Consider the following 27267-nt stretch of genomic DNA (forward strand, 5'->3'; position numbering starts at 1 on the left):
AAAGAGGAAGAAAAGTGAGGAGGGAGGGAGGGAGCAAGGAAATAATGGTGGGAGAGAGATAAACATATTGAAGAAAGAAAAATGCCTACTATACTTACATGTAGGAGATAAAAATACAATTCTTTATAATGTGCTGATTTCCTCACAGAACCAGCGTGCATACTCTGTTAATACCAGAACCATGCTTTTCATTCACTCCATATATTCTATCCTAACTATTTTGCCCAATATATTCTCTTTTGGTCATCAATGTTTCCCTTTAATACCTTCATTGTGTTAAACCTACAAGAGCCTTTGCACTAGTAGACGCACTCAAAGCAAATACATAAACATAGATAAATGTAAAAATAAATGCAAAGAAAAGAAGGGGAAGAGAAATATATCATTGTATATTCTTTTTATTATTGCTTTACTCAGTAAACTGGTCACAACTTGCATTCATAGTTGTATGAGATAATGTTTAATGCATTAAAAGAAAAAAGAGAAACAACATATCAAGCTTTAAGATTTCAAAACAGTTTACTTTTTTATACATATCTCTATTTTCTTTTGATGTCATCTTGAAGTCTTTGATTTTTAGAACAAAAGTTTTGATGCTAAAGCACTGGTACAATATGTACCAATAACAGTTTTTTCTTAGAAGAGAGCGGTCATGTTAGCAAACAATAATTTCAGAATAATGTAAGATTTAGATGAACAATGCTAGCAAAGCTAACATTTAGCTGTATGCTATACGGGGAAAACCAAGTCCCTTGTGCTTTCAAATAACCCATGCTGGGGCCAGGAGATTGACCTAATGGTAGAGTGCTTGCCTAGCATGCACAAATACCTGGGTTTGATTCCTCTATAGAGCACCAGCCTTGATAAAGCCAAAAGACAGTGCTCAAGCCCTGAGTTCAAGCCCCAGGACTGGCAAAAATAACCTAATCTTCTCTCCACATTGTCATTGACATGACTGCACTCCAGGAGGATCTCTCAGAAATATATAAATTTACTAACTTAACCTGCCACTCTCAGGACTAGAGCCCTGGGGATGACAGGTGTAATATTTCAGGAAAAATGCTCATCAGATTTTACTTCCTAATTCTCTCATGTTTCTGTACAGAACCTCATGTTTGAACAAGCATTGTCTCTGATTAAAGGAAGAACTGAGAAGCAGTATATGTTTTATTGTATATCTTTATTCTATGTACATAGCTATACTGTATTTCATCAGTCTACAGATCCATAAAAAGCCATAGTAATGCATATTCCTCAGTTGTATTTTGAGGTGAATTTCCTAGGGTGCTTGTGTGTTAGAGGGGGAGGAGTATTATGACTTCTATCTTCACAGCTATGCAAGGATACTTTCTGATATACTGGCAACTGTACAATTCAGTCATGATAATATATCTCCCAAGTTGGCACTAGAAGGATATGAAAATTTAAAACGGTTGAAATTCACAACACATACCATGCTCATATGAAATATAATTTCATCTTCTTTTATAATCCACCTACCTTTTATATAAGCCTTATTATCTTTCCATTCTCTGAAGATGAGATTTTTCTGCACCCTATCTCTATGTTTCTCTAGTAATTCTATGTAACCCACCTAAACACAAAACATTGTAAATTAGCTAAGTAATTCTGCAGTTTGTTTCCTAACACAAGTGCTACAGTTTTAGAACTTTTCTATGCTAAAACTCTACTACAAGCCAATTTGAAATCATTGTTTATTAAAAATCCACTAAATAGTTTGCAGAAATCTGTTTTCTGAGTTCCGTGTTATGTGAGAAACACGTTAAATTTAAGAGATCAGGAATGACAGAGAATTGCTATTGCCAAACTATGGCATTGTTGTGTTTCATCTAATTTGTAATGAAATCATAAATATCTCTACATAGAAATGTGTTATTTGTATTTTAAGATATCAAAGAATTTAAGAAAGTTATACACATGCTGGCTAGCTAGAGCTATTGGCTAAAACAAAAGAAAGAAGCTTCTTTTTTATCTCTTTTTTATTAGTTTATTTTATTGTCAGGGTAATGTTTAGAGGGGCTACAGTTACATTCATCAGGTAGTGGGTACATTAGTAGGAAAGGCTTTTCTTTTTTTGCCAGCCCTGGGCTTGGGCTCAGGGCCTGAGCACTGTCCTTGGACTTTCTCAAGGCTAGCACTCTACCACTTGAGCCTCAACACCACTTCTGGCTTTTTGCTATGCATGTGGTACCAAGGAATCGAACCTGGGTCTTCATGCATGCTAGGCAAGCACTCTACCAGTAGGTCAAACTCCCAGCCCAGGAAAGGCTTTTCTTAAGGGGACATGGAGGGTCTTACTACGTAGCTAGACTAATCTTTTGGCATCTACTTATCCAAATTTTACTTTTCCCTCTCTATTAATCTACTTTTAATCAAACTAATTTTAATCTAATTTAATTTTCTATTGTGTTACAAAAATTATGATCCATTTATTTACTTTATATCTTCCATAGCAATGTGTTATGTGTATATGTGAGTGTGCGTGTGTGTGTGTGTGTGTGTGTGTGTGCGTGTGGTCTCCTGAGTTTTCTTCCTCCATTTTCTTTGTTTTTGAGATTGTCTTCCTTTACACCGTTTTGTATGCTTTTACAGTCACAGTCTACTGGATTCAAGGAGAGGTTCAGATGAGCAATGATTACCTAAACACTCCTAAAAAAACAACCTGATCAGGTATGACAAATAACTCAAACAACAGTATAGACAGAATAATCTCGTAGAAATGGAGACTAAATGGAGATGAGCTGAGGAGATGAGCAAAGACTGAACTACCACTAAAGCTCTAAATAGATGAAGAAGTGTTAAACACGATCAAGCTAAGGAGCTAGAAAATCAATGCTCATGTCTATTGTCATCACAGACAAAACCAACCAAGGAACAAAGTTTCAGTAGAACAATAAAGGATTTCCATGTTGACCATGCTGATTTGCAGGCTATGCAAGAATCAGCAACCAGTAGACAGCTGGTTAAACAGAAATGAAATTCTCTGAATTCTACAATAGAAATATAATTAATATACCCAAAAAATTTGCTATAACTTATCCCAAACAAATTTCTCCCAAATTAATACGAAAATGTTATTAAATATAGATCCAATGTCTTATGTCTATTCCAGTGATTTTAGATTTTTTTGAAATATGAATGCACATGTGCAATATAGATAACATAATACATATATACACATAGGTATACATATATAGGCAACATTAAAAATATCCCTAGATATGCTTAAATCATTATGCATATCATATAATTTTGTTTATGAGTAATATTCTAAAATGCTGTCAAATTTTATGATCAAGCAGAAAGATAGAATCTGGTTCTCAGCATTTGATTATCAAGGTTAATTCTGATCGTCAAGATTTCTAGGCAGAAGTTGACATCCTCATTTTACTCTTTTTGATTCTTGCACAACATGTGCCCACTGGAAAAAAATCACATTGACATTTGGTAATATTATATGCCAATTTTATGGCAAAAAATAATTGTATTGTCTCACTGTACTTTGCCCTCATGTTGTTTAGGAAGGTTATTTTTAAAAAACACTTGTCTCATGCTATATAATTTCTGATTTCTCACACACACACATACACACTCACATACACACACACACACACACACACACACACACACATATATATATATATATTATCTTCCTTGAAGGAGAAAAATAAGCAAGTTCCATAGTTTGAAGAGACATACAGATTCTTCAGTTTTATTTATTACTATTACAATGCACTTTTGTGCACTATAGTAAATTTTTATTTGATTATAAATGACACATATTTAAGTAAGGAATTGTATGTTACAATTATAAAAATCATATAGAGCAAAAATTAATCCCCAATTTACAAATCATTATCTGTAACAGAAATCATTTCCTAGCAAAATTGCATAAACCCATTCATTTGTCATTATTATCGTTTATCTCATATATATTATTTTTAAATATAGTCAATAGAAATGGATGCCATTTCAGACAAACAAATGTATGTACTTTATCACTTGATTACAATCACAGCTGTTTTCATATATGTGGCTTTCCTTGGCAAAGCTCATTTCAAGAAGCTTCTAAATTCAGCTTTATAACAAAGAGCTTCTTAACTCCCTGTCCAACTGGGAAGTGGATAGTAATGACAATTTGTTATTCTTGGCACAGCAGTTGTATCTGTATTGAATTCTTTATTCTTCTCTCTCTGTCTAATTTTCATGATAAAATGAGTGCAATGTCTTCCTACAAGTTTCAGATCAAAGTCCTTTCCTAAAGATCATTACTTTCCTGTATATTTTGACTTCAAGTACACCATTTCCTCAAATTCCTCCATACCAAAATATGATCATATATGATCCTCACATATAATTTATCTAAAAGTATCATAACTACACATATTTCTTTCTGTGTGGATGTTTTCCTTCTCAAAGTAGGAGCTTCAAAGATGAAATCTATTATACCACAAAGAAAAGCTATGGTTTTGATTTCATTTCTTGCCTCCCCTAATTCAAACTTCACAACCTACCTGGTTACAGTGTCCTATTTGTTCAACTAATGGACATTTTAATTACACAAAAGTACAATTTCAGGCAAATCAAAACAATTCTAAGATTCCACCTCACTCCAGTTAGAATGGCCAGGTTCAAGAAAACTAATAACAACAGATGCTGGAGGGGATGTGACCAGGACGGATCACTACTACACTGTTGGTGGGAGTGCAAACTCGTTCAACCACTATGGCAGTTCCTCAAAAGACTAAACATAGAACTCCCCTATGACCCAGCAATTCCACTACTTGGCATTTACCCAACCGTCCAGAAACAAGGACAGACTAAATCCACTAGCACAACAATGTTCACTGTAGCACTATTTACCATAGCATAGATATGGAACCAACCGAGATGTCCCTCAGTTGATGAGTGGATCAACAAGATGTGATATTTATACACAATGGAATTCTATTCTGCTGTCAGAAAGAACTACATCGACCCATTTGTAAGGAAAGGAAAGACTTAGGAAAAAATCATACTAAGTGAAGTAAGCCAGACTCAAAGGAACACAGACCCAATAGTCTCCTTCATTTTTCATAATCAGTAGAAACCTTGGGCTCTCCTAGCAGAGATTTACAATAGAACAAAATCTAGAGACATAAGGCCAAATGGTATGATACTAAATTTAAGGACCTCCAGGATAAGAAAACAAAAGCCATATAATGAGTGATTGTTGTCCTTAATGTACCATGTTATATCTCATCTCTTTTGCCATCCCTTGGTTATCTCATATTGTTACAATATTTCACCTTATTATCTGATGTATTTTATGTGTGCTTAATTGGTTATTTGAAATTAGATAGGGAAGGGGGAAAATCAAGATGAGCAGGGGGAGGCTGGGAGGGAAATGGGGGTCCATGTCATGAGAAAGGGTATCAATGTTTGTGAACTTATGCACCTTCTATCCAGCGAATATAATGTAACCCTTCTATTAATAACAATAAAAATTACAATTTCAGCTAAAAGTTTTGATTAAAATTATGAATTTCAAACTACTTATGAATGACTAAGTCCATTAAATTGACTGATTTCAAAAAAATTATTAAAATCATTTCCAAAGGGTGTTACACATTTTTAAAAAGTTGTACTTGATTGAAATTAATTTGGCTTCATAGAGCTCTCAGTATTAGGATACTTGCTCTCCTCATACACTATTTACTTTCAAATAACAATATTTTCGTTGCCAGTTGGCAGAAAATTACTATGTTTACAAATGTCAAACAGATGTCAGAATTATGAGTATAGACATGTTATATGTTTTCTCTTCAGATTTCTATAACCATATATGTAGATGCTAATTCATGCAGGGCTCGTGGATTTATAACATAGAGCATAATATTTCCACAAATCACACAAGAGGTATAGGTGAGAAATAGCCAGGATGAATGGAAGTCTTTGGCTAGAGTCCCAGGCTTATACATAAAAAACCAAATCATTCCCCTTATTTATTTTTATTTACTGGGGTGTTATGCTCTAGAGAAAAAAATAAAATAAAAACCATTGTTGCTGAATACAGTGTTGATTACTAAGCAGTAAGATTAAAATAAATCTTTACCCACAATAAGATTTTTATCCCTTATATCTCTTAACACCAAGTGTAAACACCCAGGTTGAAAAAATAGGATTATTATTTGTGCTGTAACCACTGGTTTCTGAACTAGAATTTCCATAAGAATATATGACTAGGCTGGAACTTAGCACCTTCAATCATTTTCTGCTCTTTATAGATAAGCAGAGGAAGTGAGGGAGCTGGAAATGTAGTGGAAAATTATACTGCAATGCTTTCTTTTTCTCAGCATATAGCTAATCAAATATTTTCTAATTCCCAAAGGAATTTGGTTTCATATTTTTATTCATCCTTATACCTGGAAAGTTAGAGAACAACTGAGTGGAAGTTGAATCAAAACTTGCAGGTGTAAGTAGACAAATTCTCTAAATACTAGCTAGAGATAGGAACACAGTTAAACTTCACCACAATTGTGAAGTAGTAATATTTCCAGAACGGAGAGGCTCAAAGACACCAGACTGTGTTATTTTAGGCCAGCCTACACAGAGTAGGTAATTCTCATGCCCTGAACCCAGATACACTGTTTCTTCCTCTCCTCAGTTTTGTTAACCAGCAGATTGATATCTTATATGACCTTTAGTCTGACTGACTGAAGTCCAGTTTACAATCGAGTTGCTATTGGTTGAGCATACACTTGAAGTTAAAATCTTGCTGCTGGGGCAAAATTTAAATTTTGAAAGGTAGGAAGAAGAAGCAAAGTGGCTGGACAGTAGGGTAAATTTAGATATCAAGTGTGAGTACAAAAGGAAGAAGGAAGTAGGTGTGTAACTGAGCAGAAATTGTTTCACAGGAGAGAGTCCCTGACAGTTGACTGGAAACTTTTTTATGCGCCAATAATTTCATAAAACAAATTTCAAGGAACAGGTGGGTTGTTTCCATCATTAAATAAAGCTATAAAATAAAAAAAGTAAATGGGAATTTGCCTGAGCCAATGCTTGACAGACAGGTAATCACTTACCTGAATATCCCTCTAAATCTTTATTTTTTTCATCAATGTTTTTTTGATTATGAGTACTTTTGTACCATCACAATACCATTATGCTCCTTGTTACTGATAGACCCCTATCAGGCAATTCCCTATATTCTTCCTTAGACATTCTCTTACCAATGGATATTTTTCCCTTTTGCCTCCTTATTTATTTAATTTAAATCTTTTTTTTTTTGCTGGAAAGGATGCTACCAATTAGTATTAATAGCTCTTCATAGTTTAATATGTTATTCCTCTCCCACCTATTAGCATCTAAAAGGGTACCATGAGACTCTCAAGAGGAAAGACTGATTAATGGTTATGCAAGTACCAACAGAGAGCTCTTTGGGGGTCGAATTTTGTTACTGGAAGGAGTACTGTTTTTAAGTTCCCTCTATCTATATTCATGGATGGTGATAGATTCCAGATGCCTTTAAAACACTAAACATCCATCTTAGGAGGCAATAAAATACCAGACTACCACTGCACAGGTGTAATCAAACATGAGAAATATGCCAAATGTTCCTTCGCCACCTCCTTTGGGATTAGCAGCAGTAGTCTTTAAGTGATTCTATTCCCCAACTTCTCTCCCATTCCAGAAAGTGTTGTTAGCAGTAATCCTGTTAATAGCCAGCTCTGTAGCTAATAAGTTTCCTTATTTAGGATATGTGAAAAGTTTGCAAACTTCATGGTTTGAAGAATACTCTCAAAGTTACTGGGACTAAAATTTCCATTGAACCCACTGACATGTGAGACTTGCTAGCTTCACACCCATCTAATTAACAGCCCTAACATTTCCTGAGGAAACTGTACTTCTAACTTCATCAGGCTACTGGCAATAAGCATGGTAAACAAAATCAGGTAGTGTCTGATTTTAAATGAGCCTCTTTCTTTTCCTTGGGATTTGTCTGCATTGCGCAGAGTGTTTTAAAAAATCTGGACTAAGTAGCTTTTTATCATTACACCATTATTCCTCTGCTGTGATGTTCCTTCCACTTTCAAGGCCTCCTGTCTCTACACCACTTATTGAATGCCGCCTGTAGAACCACCCTATAACTGCGAAGATAACTACTTACTTGCCCTAGCATGTTTCAGCTGCAACAGACTCTCATTTGGAGGAAGGGGAGTACTGCTCACTGATTCTGGGATCTTCCCGGATTACCTTCCATGGTTCTAACAGGTCCTAAAGTGTTGTGTGATTTCTTCCGTATTAGAGTGTTCTTCTGTTTAAAGTATGAGTGATGGGATTTCCCAGCACTGCCCCAGTTAGCACAGGCTGAAGAGCAGTGACTGAAGCTGCACAGCAGGGGTCCTCTCAGTGTTTTGCTGTTAACATCTTTGGTTTTTCTGAGGAGAGATTTCATCTGCAGTAGGCTAAGTCTTTTCTGTTTAAGGTTTGAATGGTGTGGATCTATTGAGATAAAGTGTGTCCTGGGACCCTAGATCTCTGTTTGGTCAGAGACACCTAGGGAGTTTACCTGTACTCTATATGTACAAAATTTAGCATCACATGCATAAGTCTCTAAACTGCACAAAGCCATGTGTAAGGAAAAAGTAAATTTCTATTTGTTGCAAAAGTGAAGATAATATTTCAGAAATTTTATATATTACTGAATATAATAAAATAGGCATCATCTTGATTGCTGGCAGTAAGACAAAAAGTGGTCATGTCATGATTCATCTGTCTTTAACTCTTTCTTCTGCTTGGAAAATTTTATCTAATTTTTTGAAGATCATACTGAATTCAACAATTATTCTTAAAATATGCTGCTCTCTGTTTTTAGAGCACTTCCCTCAGAAACATGTGTAATTCCTATGTGTATGTGATGGTTAACATTTCCATTTAGATAAGGACTATCAGCACAATCTTCATGACCATGTGAAAAAAACATCCAAAATTTGGTTTCTGGCCATGTTGCTATAGAGTACCCATATGCAGCTTATCTATCCAAATATAGAAACATAATCTGAAGTTTTCCCTCAATTAGCGAACTTTTCTATGGCATAATAAAGAAAGGAGAGAGAGAGAGAGAGAGAGAGAGAGAGAGAGAGAGAGAGAGAGAGGGAGGGAGGGAGGGAGGGAGGGAGGGAGGGAGGGAGGGAGGGAGAGAGAGAGAGAGAGAGAGAGAGAGAGAGAGAGAGAGAGAGAGAGAGAGAGAGAGAGAGAAGGAAGGAAGGAAGGAAGGAAGGAAGGAAGGAAGGAAGGAAGGAAGGAAGGAAGGAAGGAAGGAAGGAAGGAAGGAAGGAAGGAAGGAAGGAAGGAAGGAAGGAAAGAAGGAAAGAAAGAAAGAAGGAAGGAAAGAAGGAAAAGAAAGAAAGAAAGAAAAGCAATGACAAAATGACATGGAAAAAAGGGAGATGGGGAAGGGGAGAGGGTTAGAAAGATGTGGTAGCAAATCCAAAAAGCAAAATAATAATAGATTGTTCTGACATTTTGTCTCTAAGATTAACATCTGATGTCAGAGATCCAACATTTCAAGGAAGAAACTCATATAATCACTCATTTTTTTCCCTTTTGTTGAATCATCAATACTGAAATGAAATCACTGATCCGTAGATCCTTATAGAAGGCATGCCACCAGATTCTGGGGATAACATCTGTAATTGTAGCAGTTCGAGAGCCCAAGAAAGAGAACATCATAGTTCAAGGCCAGAACAGGCAAAACGTTCATGAAACCTTTTTCTCAACCTCTGTCTAAGTGCCATGATGAGCAGTTGTCACTCTAACTTATGAGATGGGCCGACATTCATTGGATTAACTTACTAGGCCAAGCCAGCAGGAAAATCTGCAAGTCTTCATGTAATGGGATGTGTACTTGCCATCCTAGCAACTACAGTAAGCCAAAAGCAAATGGATTTCAGAACAGATGCACACTCAGCAGGAAGTGAGACCCTCTCTCAGAAATAACCAGCAAAAAAGCAGGAATAAAGATATGGCTCAGAAGTAGGGTACCTTCCTAGTAAGACTGAGTTCTAGCCTCAGTTTTGTGAAAACAGAAAGACACATAAATAAATACAAGCATATAGGAACATGAGAAATAAATGTGCACATATGGTGACTATTTCTTATATCGACTTGATAATTTTCCTTATATATTAGAACATTAGTTTCTCACTCTTAAGTACCGAGTTTCTGAATAGTGCTTCTTACTGATATGCTCTTTAATCTGATTTATTATTTTCCATCAGAACATCAGTACCTGGCCACTAAGACAGACTTCTTACATCTTTCTTGGTAATTTTTAAATGTGTATGTAATTCTAAAATGATATGTATAAAAATTATTCTGAATTAAGAATAAAAAGAAAAGGCAAGCAGTAATTGTTAGAGAGCATTGTCAGGTATGCGAACAAATTAAAGGACCCAGGAAAGTTTGCATTTACTTGCTTTCTCAACAAGGGGAGCATTTTAGAAGAGGATCAAGAAAATCCTGGGTTCTTGTTCTCAGTCAATACTATGATCAAAATTTATGTGTCTTTTTTTAACAATAGGATTTTTCCATTACTGTTCCAATAATGGCTTGATTCTAGCATGAACGTATTCAACTGTTATTGACAATGCTCATGTGTAACCAGGTACATAATTGTCTCATTTAAGAATGATTTATCTATAAGTGAAAGTCAATACTATAAGCATTTGTTGAATCTTTATAGGCATGATAGATACAGTGCATATACCAGTCAGATATACATAATATTCACAGGACACAAAAGTGTCATGACACAAAAGTAAATGCCATTTGTATGGCTGAAGAGATAAGACAAGAATGACATACTGACTTGGTTTTAATTTATCCCTTGATTGTGATTTTTGCCATGAATATCCCAAGACATTCATTAAAGTAGCACAACTACTTCATTTTACCATGTATGAAGTAAGATGATTCATTTGGAAAGTATTTTCAAACACAGATATCCATGCAACATTATAGGACTTGGAAAAGTTCACATATGAACACCAGGTACTAAGAAAAGCTTCATTGAATGTAAATTAAGGAAAGCATGTACTCCTCACATGTGCTAACTTCTAAGACTATCTTATTTTGAAAATGCTTCCATGACACTTTTAATTTAGTTATCCATTTCTAAACTTTATTTTTTTTACTTTTGGGGAGATATGTTATTTTAAACTTTGGTTAGTTTTATTAAATACAAATATAAATTAATGAGGTTTTCTAAATGAAAACCAATGTAATGTATTATTCTTTTATTGAATTTCATCATAATTCAGTTTTAGTATAATATTTAATAGAAATGATTAAACACAATAGCAGAACCATCTACCATAGGCTGCCTGAGAAAGCATTTAGTGTTAGTGGAGATCTGTAGAGGCAATTAAAATCCAGCACAAACAGATGGAAGGAGGGACAGGAGCAGCCAAAAGATAAACTACCACTAATAAGATCTCTAGTGGAATAAACATTGAAGAGAACATGTTTCCAGCAAAATCGCATAGCAAAATATCAGTTATTTTCTTACTCAAGAAAATTAATCAGTATTACTTTGGTGACATAACCACTAGGAAAACTCAAAACTTAGGCAATTTTAACTTTGAACTCATATGTTATAAGAAATTAATCTACTAAATAGCATTACATATGAAAGGACACACACATACATACACACTGGGAACATTTTTTGCTTCTTTGGATAAATCACCATTGGCTTCAAACACCTTCATGTATATCCGTACATTATTGCATTTCTTCTAATAAAAATAAAGTACAGAATTTTTTTTGCCAGTCCTGGGCTTGGGCTCAGGGCCTGAGCCCTGTCCCTGGATTTTCTCAAAGCTAGAGCTCTACCACTTGAGCCACAGCACCACTTCTGGATTTTTGCTATGTATGTGGTACCGAGGAATTGAACCCGGGTCTTCATGCATGCTAGGCAAGCACTCTACCACTAGGCCAAACTCCCGGCCAAAGTACAGAAATTTTCAAAATAAGTTAGAATAGTTCATAAAATTAAAATTGAAAGGCAAAGACATAGAAAGTGATTACGTCTTTCTCTAAATTCTATCACCACTCAATGTAGCATAGTTTGTTAAATATAAATAATAGCAGTCATTGTTATAGTAGACATTACAAAAGACAGTAAAACTCATCTAAATAAAGGCTACAAGCATGACATAAATTTACAATCTTGTAATTCTAGCAGGGAAAGGCTGAAAAAGAAGAATCATTAGTTTGAGGGCAACCTGGGCTACACAGTGATGATCTCAAAAATAAATAAATAAATACATACATACATACATACATACATAAATAAATAAGTGCACAAATAAGGCATCTACATGTCATCTACATGACATCAACCATTATACATTTCATTACTGGTAGTGAAGAAAATGAGAATGTAAGAACCCAGATACACTTTCAGACCTTGGTTTGCAGTTCATTTAATCAGTTATTAGGTACTGAATATGGTTTTGAACAAAAAAGCAAGATATTGTGATGAATAATATTCAAATATTATGTATCAATAAAAATAAGTGGTCATAAAAATCTTATGGGTACTTACTAGCTCCAGGGTTTGTTAGGTCTTGATATTGATGGGATACTGATGGTGATTCCTTCCATGTTTGCAGGTTGACTACTCAGGGTTGCTGAGAAATCTCTTAACACTTTTCATTTAAATTCCTCCTACATCTCATAGGGTAGCCTAGCCATGTGAATCCCGTGACAATCACAAAACCCAAACTATGGGGGTCAGGAGTTTGGCCTTGTGGTAGAGTGCCTAGCATGCACGAAAGCCCAGGTTCGATTCCTCGGTACCATATATGTAGAAAAACCCAGAAGTGGTGCTGTGGCTCAACTGGTAGAGCTCTAACCTTGGGAAAGTGCAACTACAGTGCTTAGATCCTGAATTCAAGCACCAGGACTGGCAAAAAAATAAAAGCCCAACTCTGGAAGCACTTCCCAAGTCTCTTTTCTCAAATTTCATTGTCCAAAGAATGTCAAATGGAACATTTCTCAGAATAACAGGGCAAAGAAAACCTCATTTCGAAAGATGAAAAGTCATAATCGTAGTACTGGGGAGGAATAAAGATTTTGAATAACTTAGTCCATCACATGTACAAAGTTATAATACCTAGTTACACAGGTAAATGAATTGATAGACATATCGTTGAAACAGAATTAATAAACAGTACACAATCTGAAGTTTATGAAGCTGAAGATATTGGAAAGCTTTTTTAAATATTCATTGCTTTTTTTGCGGTACTAGAGTTTGAACTCAGGACCATGTGCCTACTAGGCATACACTCTACTACTTGAACTAAATGCCTACCAAATACTGGAAAGTTTTACTCAAAATTTATGAAGAAAACAAATTATGTCCTTACACAACGTAGCAAAAAGCTTTATGTGGTTTAAAAACAAGCATCAAAAGTGAAACATCTTGAAGAATACATATGTATCTATGCAATTGATCATGAAAGAGATATTTTCTCATTTTCAAACAAACAGAATTTAAAACACAACAGAATGTTAAGATGAAAATGAAACAACTAGGTTTGTCCTTGGTTCCCCATCTTGCTCCTGTGTTCATCTTACACTTTTCTGAAAAACATTTAAATGAAAAATCAGACCTGGTATTATTAGCTAAGAATATTTACATGGAATTGAAAAAACACCGCACCATACAATGATTCTATCATGCTGATTCTATTAAAAGTAATTGTTAAACCTGCATACAAAATCTCAAATAATCACACCACTTTCTATTCTCTTCCTGGTCTCCTTGGGTTTTTGCCTGTTACTTCTTTTTTGAAAATTTTTTGAAAGAATTGCAAACCTTTTCTCAGTATGTTGCCTTTTAGCACCACTCGTGATTATTTCATTTTTTTGTAGAACATGAGTTTCAGATGTTTACCTAGAAATCTGTGAAAATTTCACTAATGGCATCTATAGTTCTCGTAACATTAAAGAGTAAACATTAACTGGCCTTCTAGGACATTTTGAGATTTTTATGAGTATAACATTTTGAATTTATATCTATACATGTTATGAGATAGAAATATATATATATATATGCGTGTGTGTGTGTGTGTGTCTGTGTCTATGTGAGTGTGTATGTGTGTGATGTGTTTGTATTTCCCTATATGGCTACCAAATTATTATAGCAACATTTTACTTTTTAAAAAATTAAATATATTTTTTAAACTTTGAACATATTACAGGGTTAATGCATAATATTCCCATACATGTGTATGTTGCAAAATGATTAATCAAAGTAAATATATCTGTCCTCATCAAAAAGTTACCATTTCTTTATCTAGAAAAGTTTTCTATTCTTTCATCTACCTTTTTGAAATGCAAAATATATTAATTTCTATCTACCTGTAACTGTGAGCTAGAAGTTCAGAACTTCTTGCTCCTAACAAACAATAACTCAGTACTCATTATATTTAAATGTTTTATTTCCACACAGAACCAAGTCAAACTTTGTTGAATATAATACATACATACATACTATATATCTACTCAAGTCTCTTTATATACATGATTATGACCTTGGACTTATAAGTTACATCTACTTATTTTAGCTATCTTTGTATCAACTACCTATAAAACTATTCCGGAAAAACTAATCTTTAGAAGACATTCATATTTTATAGGTGTCTTAAGCACTCCCAAGAATCATTTTATTTTTGTCAGTCATGAGACTTGAACTCTGGGCCTGGGTATTGTCCCTGAGCTCTTCAGCTTAACGCTACCGCCCTACCCCTTGAGCCAAAGCGCCACTTCTGGTTTTCTGCTAATTAATTGGAAATAAGTGTCTCCAGGGCTTTGTAGTTCCCCAGGCTGGCTTTGAACCACGATCCTCAAAGCTCAGCCTCCTGTTTACCTAGGATTACAAAACAGAGCCACCGCAACCAGCAAGGATCAATATTTTTATTTGAGATTCAACAATCTTATCTGGTTTCAACGAAAGTAAACGACGATATTGTAGAGGCCTTACGTATTTACATATTCATAGACACTGTCTTGCTAAATAGCTCCTTCCTCTGTCTACAGAGTGCTTTTATACTTTTGTTTTATTATACTAATGTTGTAATTGGGAATTATATTTATGTCAGAATTTAGGATGAATTACTATCTTTAGAATCTCTTTATACAAGAACGTGGAACAGCTCTCCATTTTGGAAAATTTATTTTAAATATTTCAGGAAAATGTTACAGCTTTTTTATAAAAATAATAGCTTTTTCATATATTTTCCTTAATTATTTTCTATAGTTTTCATAGCTTTCTTTTATTTAGTGTTAGTGGAGAGTAGAGATTTGCTGAGCATAAGGCTAAATGAGACGTTTAATGGAGGATGTCAGGATGAATCCAAATTAGGATAAATAGCAATTGAAGTGTGTAAGATAGTCCAATGTGACTTTAAGTCTTGATATTTAGCAACCTTTTTCTCCATATTAATGATGTTATACTAAGCCAGTGTCCAGAAGTTTTTGACAGCTATAGGTACTCCTTTTCTAGGGAACTTCAGTTGACAGATAATTTTTATTTAGTTCCTTAATAATAGTCATTTTATGCAAGAATCATAGGATATCTATTGTGAGATAGGCTTGGCCAAATTGTATTCCCATCATCTTTTTAAATATACTTTGTCAATGTGTTTTCCAAATTTAGCTATTCTTCCTCCCATGATCAATGCATACATGTGTCTATTCCATAGATTTTGGCTACATTGAAAGTTATTGATTATAAAGAAAATAGCATTCCTATAATAAGTCCAGGGTAAGAATGGAGTCAGAATGGTTTGTTTTTCATTTTTGAGTGACTTAATTTCAGAAGCTTTTTGTATGTTAACTGACTGGTTTGAATTTCTATTCAAAAAGTAAGAGGTCCACCCATATGATTTAAAAAATAATTCTTGTGTTACTTCAGAAAGACAGAGATTTCCCCACTTCACAATAATTCTTATGCTAGTTCGTAATGCTAATATTCCTCCAGTTTATTTCATTAAGATAACATAATCATATAAAAATCTGATATACATGAAAGAAGAAAAGTTGACAGTAATTTTCAATTCTGGATGCATAATACAATTTTGAGGGGGAAATTCTAATAAAATGTCAAAGGATCACCGGAGATTCTCATTTATTTTATTTGGGGTATGGCTTGAGATTTGTGTTTCTACTGTGATACAAATCAATGTTACTTATATAATAGCACATTTTAGTTGAAGTAGAAGCAAATCAAATCAAATCAAGTTGTACATTAAAGTAATAGTATTACTTGACAGAGTAGACTTTATTCAAGATATATAAAGATGGTTCACTAGCAGGAAATTTGTCAACATAATTCATTACTTGAAACAACTGAAGGGCAAATACCATATAATTATATTAGTAGATATATAAATGTTATTCAGAAGGCATTTCTAGGAAATCTCTGAGTAAGTTTGACCTAGAAACCCATTACAAGGATACAATTACTTGCCATATACTATAGAAACATTATTGAAAAGTAAGACATACACACATCATTAAATTCCCATTAAAGATATGATCAAGTCAAGGATGCTAAGTTAAATTATGTCTATATTTGGATAGAAAAAGAGGAAGTAAAACTGTTCCTCATTACAGATGACATGATTCTCTATGTAAAGAACCCAATGGACTCCACTCCTAAGTTACTCAAACTAATAAAAAATAAACTTTGGTAAAATAGCAGGATATAAAATTAACCCTCAAAAATCAATGGCTTTCCTGTGTGCTAACAATGAAGAGTGAGGCTATAATCAGGAAAAAAAACTCCTTTTGCTATAGCCTCAAAAATATAAGATACATATGTATTTACTTAACCAAGGAAGATAGGGACCACTATGATGAAAACTTTAAAAACCTGAAAAAAGAAACTAAAACACAACTAAGGAAGTGGAATAATCTCCCATGCTCCTGGATTGGAAGAACTGACATCGTGAAAGAGTCAATACTGCCAAAGGCTATTTAAAAATTCAATGCAATACCCATCAATATCCCAAAATCATTCTTTAATGAGATGGAGGAAGCAATGCAAAAATTCATATGGAATAATAATAGAACTTTAGCAAAAACTATCCTTAGCAGAAAGAACAGCACTGGAGGAATAACAAACTTCAAACTCTACTACAAAGCTATAGTAATAAAAATAGTTTGGTACTGGTACAAGAACAGGCCTGAGGACCAGTGGAATAGAAGTGAAGATACAGAAATCATCCTGCAGACCTATGGCAACCTATTTTTTTTTAATAAAAGAGCTGAGAATCCTGGCTGGAAGAAACCTCTTCAACAAATGATGCTTGCAGAACTGGCTAAGCACATGTAGAAAACTAAATTTGGATCTTTGTCTATGTCCCTGAACCAGAACCAACCACAAATGAATCAAAGACCTTGAGGTGAAAGCAGATACCCTGAAAATGTTTACAAGAAGAATGAGAAGACACACTTGTGCACCTTGGCACAGGTCGAAACTTTCTTAATAAAGGCTCAGAAACACAACAAATCAAAGAAAGTTTGTTCAAATGATACCACAGAGCTTGTGTATAGCAATGGACATAGCCAGCAAGATAAATAGCCAACAGAATGGGAAAAGATCTTCATTCTCCATACAATAGACAAGAATCTTATATCTAAAAATATACCTACAGCTCAAGAAATTAAATATCTCTAAAACAAATCCTCAAAGAAACAATCATCCATTAAAATGCAGGCTAAAGACATAAAGAGAGACTTCTCTGAAAAGGACCAATAGACACATGAAGAAATACAGGACATCTCTGTCCATAAAAGAAATGCAAATCAAAACAACTTTGAAGGACAGGACTCAGGCCCTGCGCTCAAGCCCAGGATTGACCAAAAAAAAAAAACCAAAAACAAAAAACAACAACAACAACAACAAAAAAAAAACAAGAAAAAAAAAACCTTTGAGATTCCACTTCACTTCAGTTAGAATGGCCATTATAAAGAAATGTAATAACAGATGCTGGCGGGGATGTGGCCAGGAAGGATCGCTACTGCACTGTTGGTGGGAGTGTAAACATCTTCAGCCACTCTGGAAAGCTATTTGGAGGTTCCTCAAAAGACTAAAAATAGAGCTGCCCTATGACCCAGAAATCCCCTTCCTTGGCATTTACCCAAATATCCAGAAACAAGGCCATACTATACCAGTGAACATGGTTCACTGTAATATTATTTACCATAGCTAAGAACAAGGAATCAAACAAGATACCCCTCAGTATATGAAGATGTGGTATATTTACACCACGGAATTCTATGCTGCCATTAGAAAGAATGACATTCCTAAGGAAATGGAAAGGCTTGAAAAATTGATAGTAACTGAAATAAGCCAGGCCCAAAGATACATATTCTCTCATTTGTAACAATTGGTATACATCTAGGACTTTTATTGTTGCATTATATCAATACACTAAAATTTATTAAACTAGTTCTCTGTTAATAGACATTTAAATTTTTTAGTTTACTGTTACTGGAGATAATACCACAATGAACATTTCTGTGTGACCATTTTGGCATCATTAAATTATATTTTTAATAATGGAAGAGAGACACAAAGGTAATTTAAACTTTTGATAGCTATTGCAAAATTGCCTTCCAAAAATTCTGTCCAAGATTTTAAAGTGTGTGTATTCCTGTGCCACTAATAATTATTGTCATCGTACCAAGCTACTATTTTTTTGTGTGTGTATGGGTCATAAGGCTTGAACTCTGGGCCTGGGTGCTGTCTCTGAGCTCTTCAGCTCAACGCTACTGCCCAACCCCTTGAGCCACAGCCCCACTTTCTGTTTTCTAGTGATTAATTTGAGATAAGAATCTCAAGTTCTTTAGTTCAGGAATGGCTTTGAACAGTGATCCTTAGATCTCAGCCTCCTGAGTAGCTATTGTTACAGGCGTGAGCCACCTCACCAGTCTTCAAGCTCCAATTTTTATCATCTTTTCTGACCAAATATAACAGAGATGAAATTCTATCACTTTACTTTGTGTTTCTTTAATTGAGAGCAGAGTTTGAGCATCATCCTGTTGAAGCTCAGAGTAATATACTGCAAAATATAACGTGCTGAGTACTTTGAAGTAGAGAAGATTGCAGTGTCCTTGGAAGCAATGTCTTTCTATGTTCTTTCCATCTTCCTATCTCCTGCTCCTTTCTCTCCATTGAAATAAGTAATACAAATCAAAATTTCCTTTCCTGAAGAAAGGTCAGTGATCCTAGAAACCAAAACTACCCTTTCCCTCTTCCTCTACACAAGCCATAAAGCCTACATCATACCATTTTACACCAACACATTGCTACACAGCAATTCATTCTTCCAGGAACCTTAGAACAAAAATAGATATTTCTAAATGTTTGAATTGGTATGCCATTCATAAGGCTCTGATGTCATATAAAACCTTGCTTAAATAAATTTGTTATTTTTGCCTGTATTTTTTTTGTTCAAAGTATTGGGAGTGACCCTTATGATAGGCACAAAAATTATCACACATGTCTATCACTATGATTCCATGATTCTTTTGTGTTTTGATAAGAGCCTACTATTTAGATGCTCTGCAGATTTATTGTGTGGCACATCTTTTTTATTATATAAATGCTGCTTTGTATATTTAAATAAAAATCACGTGTTGAAATTGTTTTTTGTAGTTAGCCTTTTCACTTTGTTCACTGTTTGTCATGAAAACATTTTTATTTATTTTATAATTATTTTATGTCTAGTCAAATGAGTAGGGGTTAGGTTTTATATTATGACGATCTATCAGAAAGCTGGTGCTGGTGGCTCACACCTCTAATCCCAGTTTCTCAGGAGTTTGAGATCTGAGGATCGTGGTTCTACCCCAGCAGAGTTCATAAGACTCTTATCTCCAATAAACTGCTCATAAAAGGCTGGATATGGCACTGTGGCTCAAGTGGTAGAGCCTTAGCCTTGAGTCAAAGAAGCTCAGGGATAGTGCCCAGCTCCTGACTTCATGACCCATGACCACACACACACACACACACACACACACACACACACACACACACACACACACACACAGAGAGAGAGAGCGAGAGAGAGAGCGAGAGAGAGAGCGAGAGAGAGAGCGAGCAAGAGAGAGAGAGAGAGAGAGAGAGAGGGAGAAGGAGAGAGAGATCTTACCTACCAAGGTTCAGGATAATGTGTATAAGACTTATTAAAATTTTTCCACAATTGATTTACCTTGCTTAAATATTTGACTTATCTGGATTGCATTAATGCAGAAAAGTAGGATTTTCCCCCTATTATGTCAAAACTATTCATTTCTATGTATCATCTATCTGTTTATGAATGCATTGTTACTACATACTTCTTGCCTAGTTCTCCACTAAAGAGCTATGTTAATTATCACAGTTTCAAAACATACATATTAGTATGTATTGGGAACTCTCATGTACCTTATATCATGTCTATACATAACTACTATGAGGAATTAATTAACTTGGAAGTATTTAATACAGTAAAACAAATTGTATTTCTTTGGCATACATTGTGCTAAATAATTTATATAAAATTTCTTACTTCAACCAATTGTATTGTTTAAAAAATCATGTACACTTAGCAGCTTCAAGTGTATCAATCCTTTTTGCAATCAGTGTATAATAATGAGCCCATTCCAAAATCAACTGTGATTTCTTATTTGTATAAAGCTCTTTGAATGACTTATATTTATTTTAATCTTCAGTTGCAGTGTCAAAGTTTAAATTCTCCCAGTTTTCTTTTCAATATTATGAATTCTACTTTTCAGATCTCAGCTAGTTGTACTATACATGAGTGTGTAGGTGTTAATGAGAAAGGATGTTATTCTATTAAGTAGTTTTCATTTATCCAAGAATAGCTTGCATTGACTCATTCATCAAAAGAAGAATATTAGCCAAGCACCTCTGGCTTATACCTATAGTCCTAGGTACTCAAGAGGCTTTTGAGGATCATGTTTCAAAGACAACTCAGGGAGAAAACTGTGAGAATTTGTCTCTAAAATAACCAGCGGAAAAAAACATGGCTGGAGTCATGGGTCAAGTGGTGGTACACCAGCCAAACAAGCCAGTATTGGGCCTTCAGTTCAAGTCCCAGTACCATGAAAAAAGATATCAGTGTTCTTGCTTTCACACACTGTAAATAGATTTTAATTTTATATCATGTACTTTATGTTTAATTTTTATCATTTGTTCTTGTCATAGAGAAAATGATTTTCACTGCTTAATGCTTTTAAATTCATAGCCACTAATATCAAGATAGAATATAATCTTCATTTAATCTTTCTAAATTAAATAATTATCCATAGAACAAAGCTTAAAACATTTCTGAGGCAATCATAGCTCTCATCTGCATACAGGAAGAATTATTTTAGAAAAATTTTACCAAATAAACAACTTATTTAGTCATATTTTACCATAAAAATATCTAGATTATACCTATTTTTTGGCCAGTCCCGGGGCTAGAACTCAAAGTATGAGCACTGATCTTGGGCTTTCTCTACCACTTGAGGCACAGCACCATTTCCATTTCCAGCTTTTTTCTATCTATGTGATACCAAGGAATTGAGCCCTGGACTTTGTACATTGCTAGGCAAACACTATATCACTAGGCCAAACTCCCAACCTCAGTTACAGCTATTTTCAATTAAGCTATTCATTTAGATACATTCCTTTTGGGAATTTATTTCATTAATTATTTGTTCCATTTTGTTTTCTTTGATTGTCAGATGTGGGACTTCAACTCAGAGCCTGGGCGCTGTCCCTGAGCTCTTTTACTTAAGTCTAGTGTTCTACTACTTTGAAGTATAGCTCCTCTTCGGGTTTTCTAGTAATAAAGTAGAAATAAGGGAATCATGGACTTTCCAGCACAGGCTGGCTTTGAACTGTGATCCTCAGATCTCAACCTCCTGAGTAGCTAGGATTACAGGCAGGAGCCACCAATGCCTGGTCCAAAAATAATATTTTGTATGATCAGAAGCACAAAGGCATTGCATGTTTGGGTTCCACCCTAGGTAGATCAGTTCTTATTCAAAATGAAGAGTATGTATTAAAGAATCTTAAGCTCTCTTTTATTCTAATGAATTCTGAGAGATATCAATCAGCAGGCATGTTTGCTTTTCTCCTTTTTCCTAATCTTTCATCAAACCCACTTTTAATTCACAGATATTCTGGGATAACACACTAAAATATTCCATTTTTGTGAATATGAAAAGGAGAGCTCAGAACAATTCTCTTCATTCTGAGTGCTAAATCTAGATGGATCCAGAAACTGTCTGAACTTCTAGGAAATTCTAGGCATCTATTTTATATTTAAAATTAAGTACCACTTCTCTGGTCCTCAAGATCAAGGAGTTATATAGACTTATATGATTTTTGCACATACTACTATAAGAGATACTAATTAAAAATAGTAGAAAAGTTGGCATCTTCTATTTTGTATGTGTTTCTGCTGTAAGCCATTCTCTTTGTAGACATGGAACAATATTTTTTGTGGGGTAGAGTGTCATGGGGGTTGAAGTCTGGGCCTGGGCGCTGTCCCTGAGCTCTTCAGCTCACAAATAAGGCCTACCCTTGAGCCAGTTCCACTTCCCGTTTTCTAGAGGTTAATTTGGAGATAGGTTTCTCAGGTCCTCTGTGCGGGAGCTGGCTTTGAAACTTGAGCCTCAGATCTCAGACTCCTGAATAGCTAAGATTATAGGTGTGAGCCACTGTCCCCAGCAAGAAATGCATTCTTTTTCTCCCCCACCATTCTTAGGGCTTGAACTCAGGGCCTGACCATTGTCCTTGGGCTTTCCTCAAATTTAGGGCTTTACCACGTGATTCACAGCACCACTTCTGGCTTTTTTCTATATATGTGGTACTGAGGAATGGAACCCGGGTCTTTCTACGTGCTAGGCAAGCACTCTACCGCTAGGCCAAACTCCTGGACATGGAACAATATTACTATTTTGATCAATAACATCATTTTATAGAGACTAAAACTAACCCATAAGGAACAATTGAGCTCCCTAAGGATAATCCACTCACTAGGCAAGGATTCTTTGTTTATTCTGACCAATAATGTCAGAGAAAACAACTTCTGCTTTTTATCTTCTCTCATACACTTTCTAGAAGAATAACTGAGATAATGATCAACCAGGCCTAATCTGCTACTGTTGAGACTTAACTATGCTGTCTTTCACCAGCTACTTCACAATCCTATTTAATCATATAGTTCATATCTATACCACAAATATGGTTGAAGGTACACTGAAGTGCTGTCTTAGTATGGTTCTCATGTAATAAATATCCTTTATCCTCCCTTCATCATGTCTCTTCATGTTATATACAGATGTGAGTGGCTGGGCCTGACATAATCGAACTCCTAGAGATTGAGCCTAGTGGTAGTACCTTAAAATATGAAGAATTGAGAACTGGAAATCAGTCTTTCCATTTGATCTTTTGGTTTGATTACTTTGCAATGTATATGATGGGTTGCTGAGCAAATACCCTATTTTACTCCATCTGAGTACTAGTACTTTGAGCTTCTTAATACATACATATCTAGAAGAAAATAAAAAAAATGAACCACAAATCCTACCAGCAGGAAGTATCACAAGAAGGGTTTATTGTTCTCATTTTAGAGCACTGACAAAAGGAAAGATAAATTTCAAATGCATGTCTTCAAAACAATCAGCAACCTTATACTGACAAAATTGTCTTCATACCTAGCTTTCCATAATGAAGTGATAAAATATAGTAAAAGAACGTTTCTATTTCATACCATATTTATGATGATTACTTAATATTTTGATTAGCTACATGAATAATTTGGGATTAAGTGAATTTAATGAAAGGGATAAAACTACACAAGATTACCAGTGGTCCTAAAAGTTTTATAACCTCTTCTGTGGAACTAGTTATCTCTTCTAATAGCAATAAAAAGTCTTATATAATATAGCTTTCTGAGCATTAAATTAGCTATTTAAGGTACTTAATATAATTCTTAAAATGTAAGTAGTCAGTAAATATTGCTGATCATTATAGATACAGTAGAATTCTTTCCAATGCCTTTTTAATAAGAAAGATTCCAAGTTTTATCCCAGAACCATTTGGATAGAAGTGAGATATATCCTATTTTATTTTGCATCCCAAAAGATGCTAAAGCAGATAGCCCAGGAAATTCATCTTTTAAGAAACATTGAATTAGTTCCTAGGACGAGTAGTTTCAGCCACAAACTTTGCCTTTACACATTATATATTAATATGTAGACCAGAAGTTCAGCATTACCACTGAGCAGCAACTTTGATTCCAACAAGTTTGAACAGAAGTATAATTAAAGTCACCCTAACTTGCTCATCATTACATTACCAATCAATTCTAGAGCATAGGAATTGAGAACATATTAAGATGTTGATATCGTAGCTGTAAGGATTATTTGCAATTATCACTACTGCAGAATTTTGTTCTCTAACAAATCTAGAGGTATGTATAGATAAGTGAAGAATACATAATTACCAGGAAGGCAAGAAGTATCATATAGAATTCTCAAAACTCCTTACAATAAAAGAGTGAAGGAAAAATGTACAGGTAAAAATTATTCAGCTGAAATATAAGAAAGGGTTAAATATAAACATTACATGGTAATTTCTCAAGGCTTATGCAATTAGAAGGTAGAGCTATGGAATGTTAACCTCATGATGTAAGACATCTAAGAATATTCCCTACTGGTATCAACTTACACATGTTATAAATATGCAAGAAATTCTGCACTCCATAAAACAATGCTTGGTGGTTACTATCAGTACTATCAGAGCCTGACTCTGATCTGAATGGTAATATGGATACTCTACCTTCAAATTCTTTATAGAATATGAGGAATAAAAACCAGAACCTCAGGAAAATGAAAAGCACAGAAGCAATACATTCTAAAAGCAAAATTCTCTTTAGATGACTAAAGACTACAGCAAATCCTATATTAAGTAAGATTTGCTATAGGCCCACACTATCCCTCCTCAAAGTCAAAGGAGAAAAGCTACTTTACAGAGCCTTTCCATTGAAGCTAAAATATATTTTATCACTGTGCTACAGAATTCTATTTTCAATCATTGTATTAGAATCACAGTAATTATTCAAACTATTACTATAAAAAAGACCCTTAGCAGATGTAAACCTGACTGAAAGTCAGGATGAGGACATATTTAATATCCCATAATCACTCTATAGATAACTAATTCACCACCCACATGATATGATGTTTCTTCTTGTACTTATTTTACTCTCCTCCTTTAAATTGGCTCATCAGCCTGAATCTGATCTACCATGAATTTTATCTATGTGTGTAAACATTTTTGACAGTGAAAAATACTTGGGGAAGAGCAGTAGCTTCAATGTTAGGCAAATTTAGGTTTGAATTCTCACTGTTACCAATTATCAGTTAGAGGACTTCGGGAAATTACTTAAGCTTACTAATCTAAATTTGTCAGCTGTAATTTTCGTAAATACAGGACAATAGGAAAAGAAAAGTAAAGATATTGTTAGGATTTGGGAAAATGACTCAGAAAATAGTAGACATTGTTTCCTCAGTGTTCATTCACAATTTATGCTGTTCATTGTCTGTTATATAATAACTTCCTACGATTCACAATTTCCTTTGAATTTTCCTATTTTAAAATCCTAGCTAATTCTAGACTTTTCAAGTAATAGTTACATAAGTGAGGAAACAATCTTTCTAGTAGTACAGGATGACTACATCGAAACACATATCTAACTCATGATGAGCCTACACAGCTAATGTAAGATCCATATCTAATTAATCAACCTAATCCAAAATTCATAACAAATACCTAGATAGAGCTTCAGAAACTACAATTCCTTAGTGTATTTAGCATTAGATTTTATTCATGATTCAGTCCTACTAATAACATATACTTTCTGTGGAAATATAACACTAGACTCATTATTGTTAATCTCTTTTTATTAGTGTAGTATTTTAAAACTATTCTTACAAAACCTCTAGCAAAGATGTGATGTAGACTGAGAGATTATTTTTATAAACGTCTGTGGATCAATGCTGTTCCTAAAAAAATGGCAGTTCAAGAATCAGAGGACTTTTTGTGTCATTTGTTGGAAGAAGTGCTCTAAAACTGAAGAAGAGCTTCACAATTCTATTCTGTATTTGCATAACTCCCCTTCTGCAAGTGTCTTCTTGAGATAAGACTTGGTGCAAAAGCACTTTTAATGTTAGATTTCTTTCAAAGGGTTGAATGCAAACAGATCCTTAAAGTCCAAGAGTTTTTTTTTCTTTTTGTATAAAACTGAACTGTACAAAGTACTGCAAGAAAATTATCTATGTTCAAAAGAGATGTGGAACAAAATGGTGCCCATGAAACTACGATTTACACTCCTGATAGTCATCAATTTATGATTAGACTAAAAGTAGTATCTACATTCAAGTCATAGAATAAGCCAGAACCTTGGCTAAATTAGACAACTAAGTAATTTCCTCCACTGGATACACTTTCGTAAACCAGCTTTATTATGAGAAAAGTTGTTTTCCAGCCTAGCAGTTAAAATTTTCCTTTGAGAAAGGGAAGGTTGGAAAACAAAGTGATGGGTGAGGGTAAGGGGAGGGGAATGGGGACAAAAACATGAGAAGGGGTATTAATGTGTGAGAAGTAATGCACCTTCTATCTGGCAAACATAACTGGCAAATATTAATTTTCCTTTGAGTAACTTCTGAGATACAGGTGAAGAATCTGTTTTGTTTAGTTATAAGGAATGTCTACTGTATACTGTATCTGGATTATTTTGTATATATGTGATTCTATTTAATTTTACAGTTAATAAATATTTATAATATGAGGGGATGTCAAATTCAATCTCTTCATAATATTTCTATTGCTACCCTTCTCTCTCCTTCCTTTATAGTGTTTGGTAGATTTTATGTTCTGTATATATGTATGCATGGGTGCGTGTGTGTGTGTGTGCAGGTGCACGTGCATGTGCGGCCATGTAACATCCTTCAATCCTGTTTGCCCTTCATTCTCCACTCCTTTCCCCTTCCCTCCCACTGATCTCTTTGTAGACAGTCCCTCTTTTACATTCATAACCAGGTTACTGCCATCCTCATTTTAAGTATACATTCTACATATTAGTGAGAGCATGTAATATTTGGCTTTTTGTTAAGACATCTTGGTCA

Source organism: Megascapheus bottae, chromosome X, assembly GCF_031878675.1.
Source record: "Megascapheus bottae isolate mThoBot1 chromosome X, mThoBot2.hap1, whole genome shotgun sequence".
In the NCBI taxonomy this organism is placed as follows: domain Eukaryota; kingdom Metazoa; phylum Chordata; class Mammalia; order Rodentia; family Geomyidae; genus Megascapheus; species Megascapheus bottae.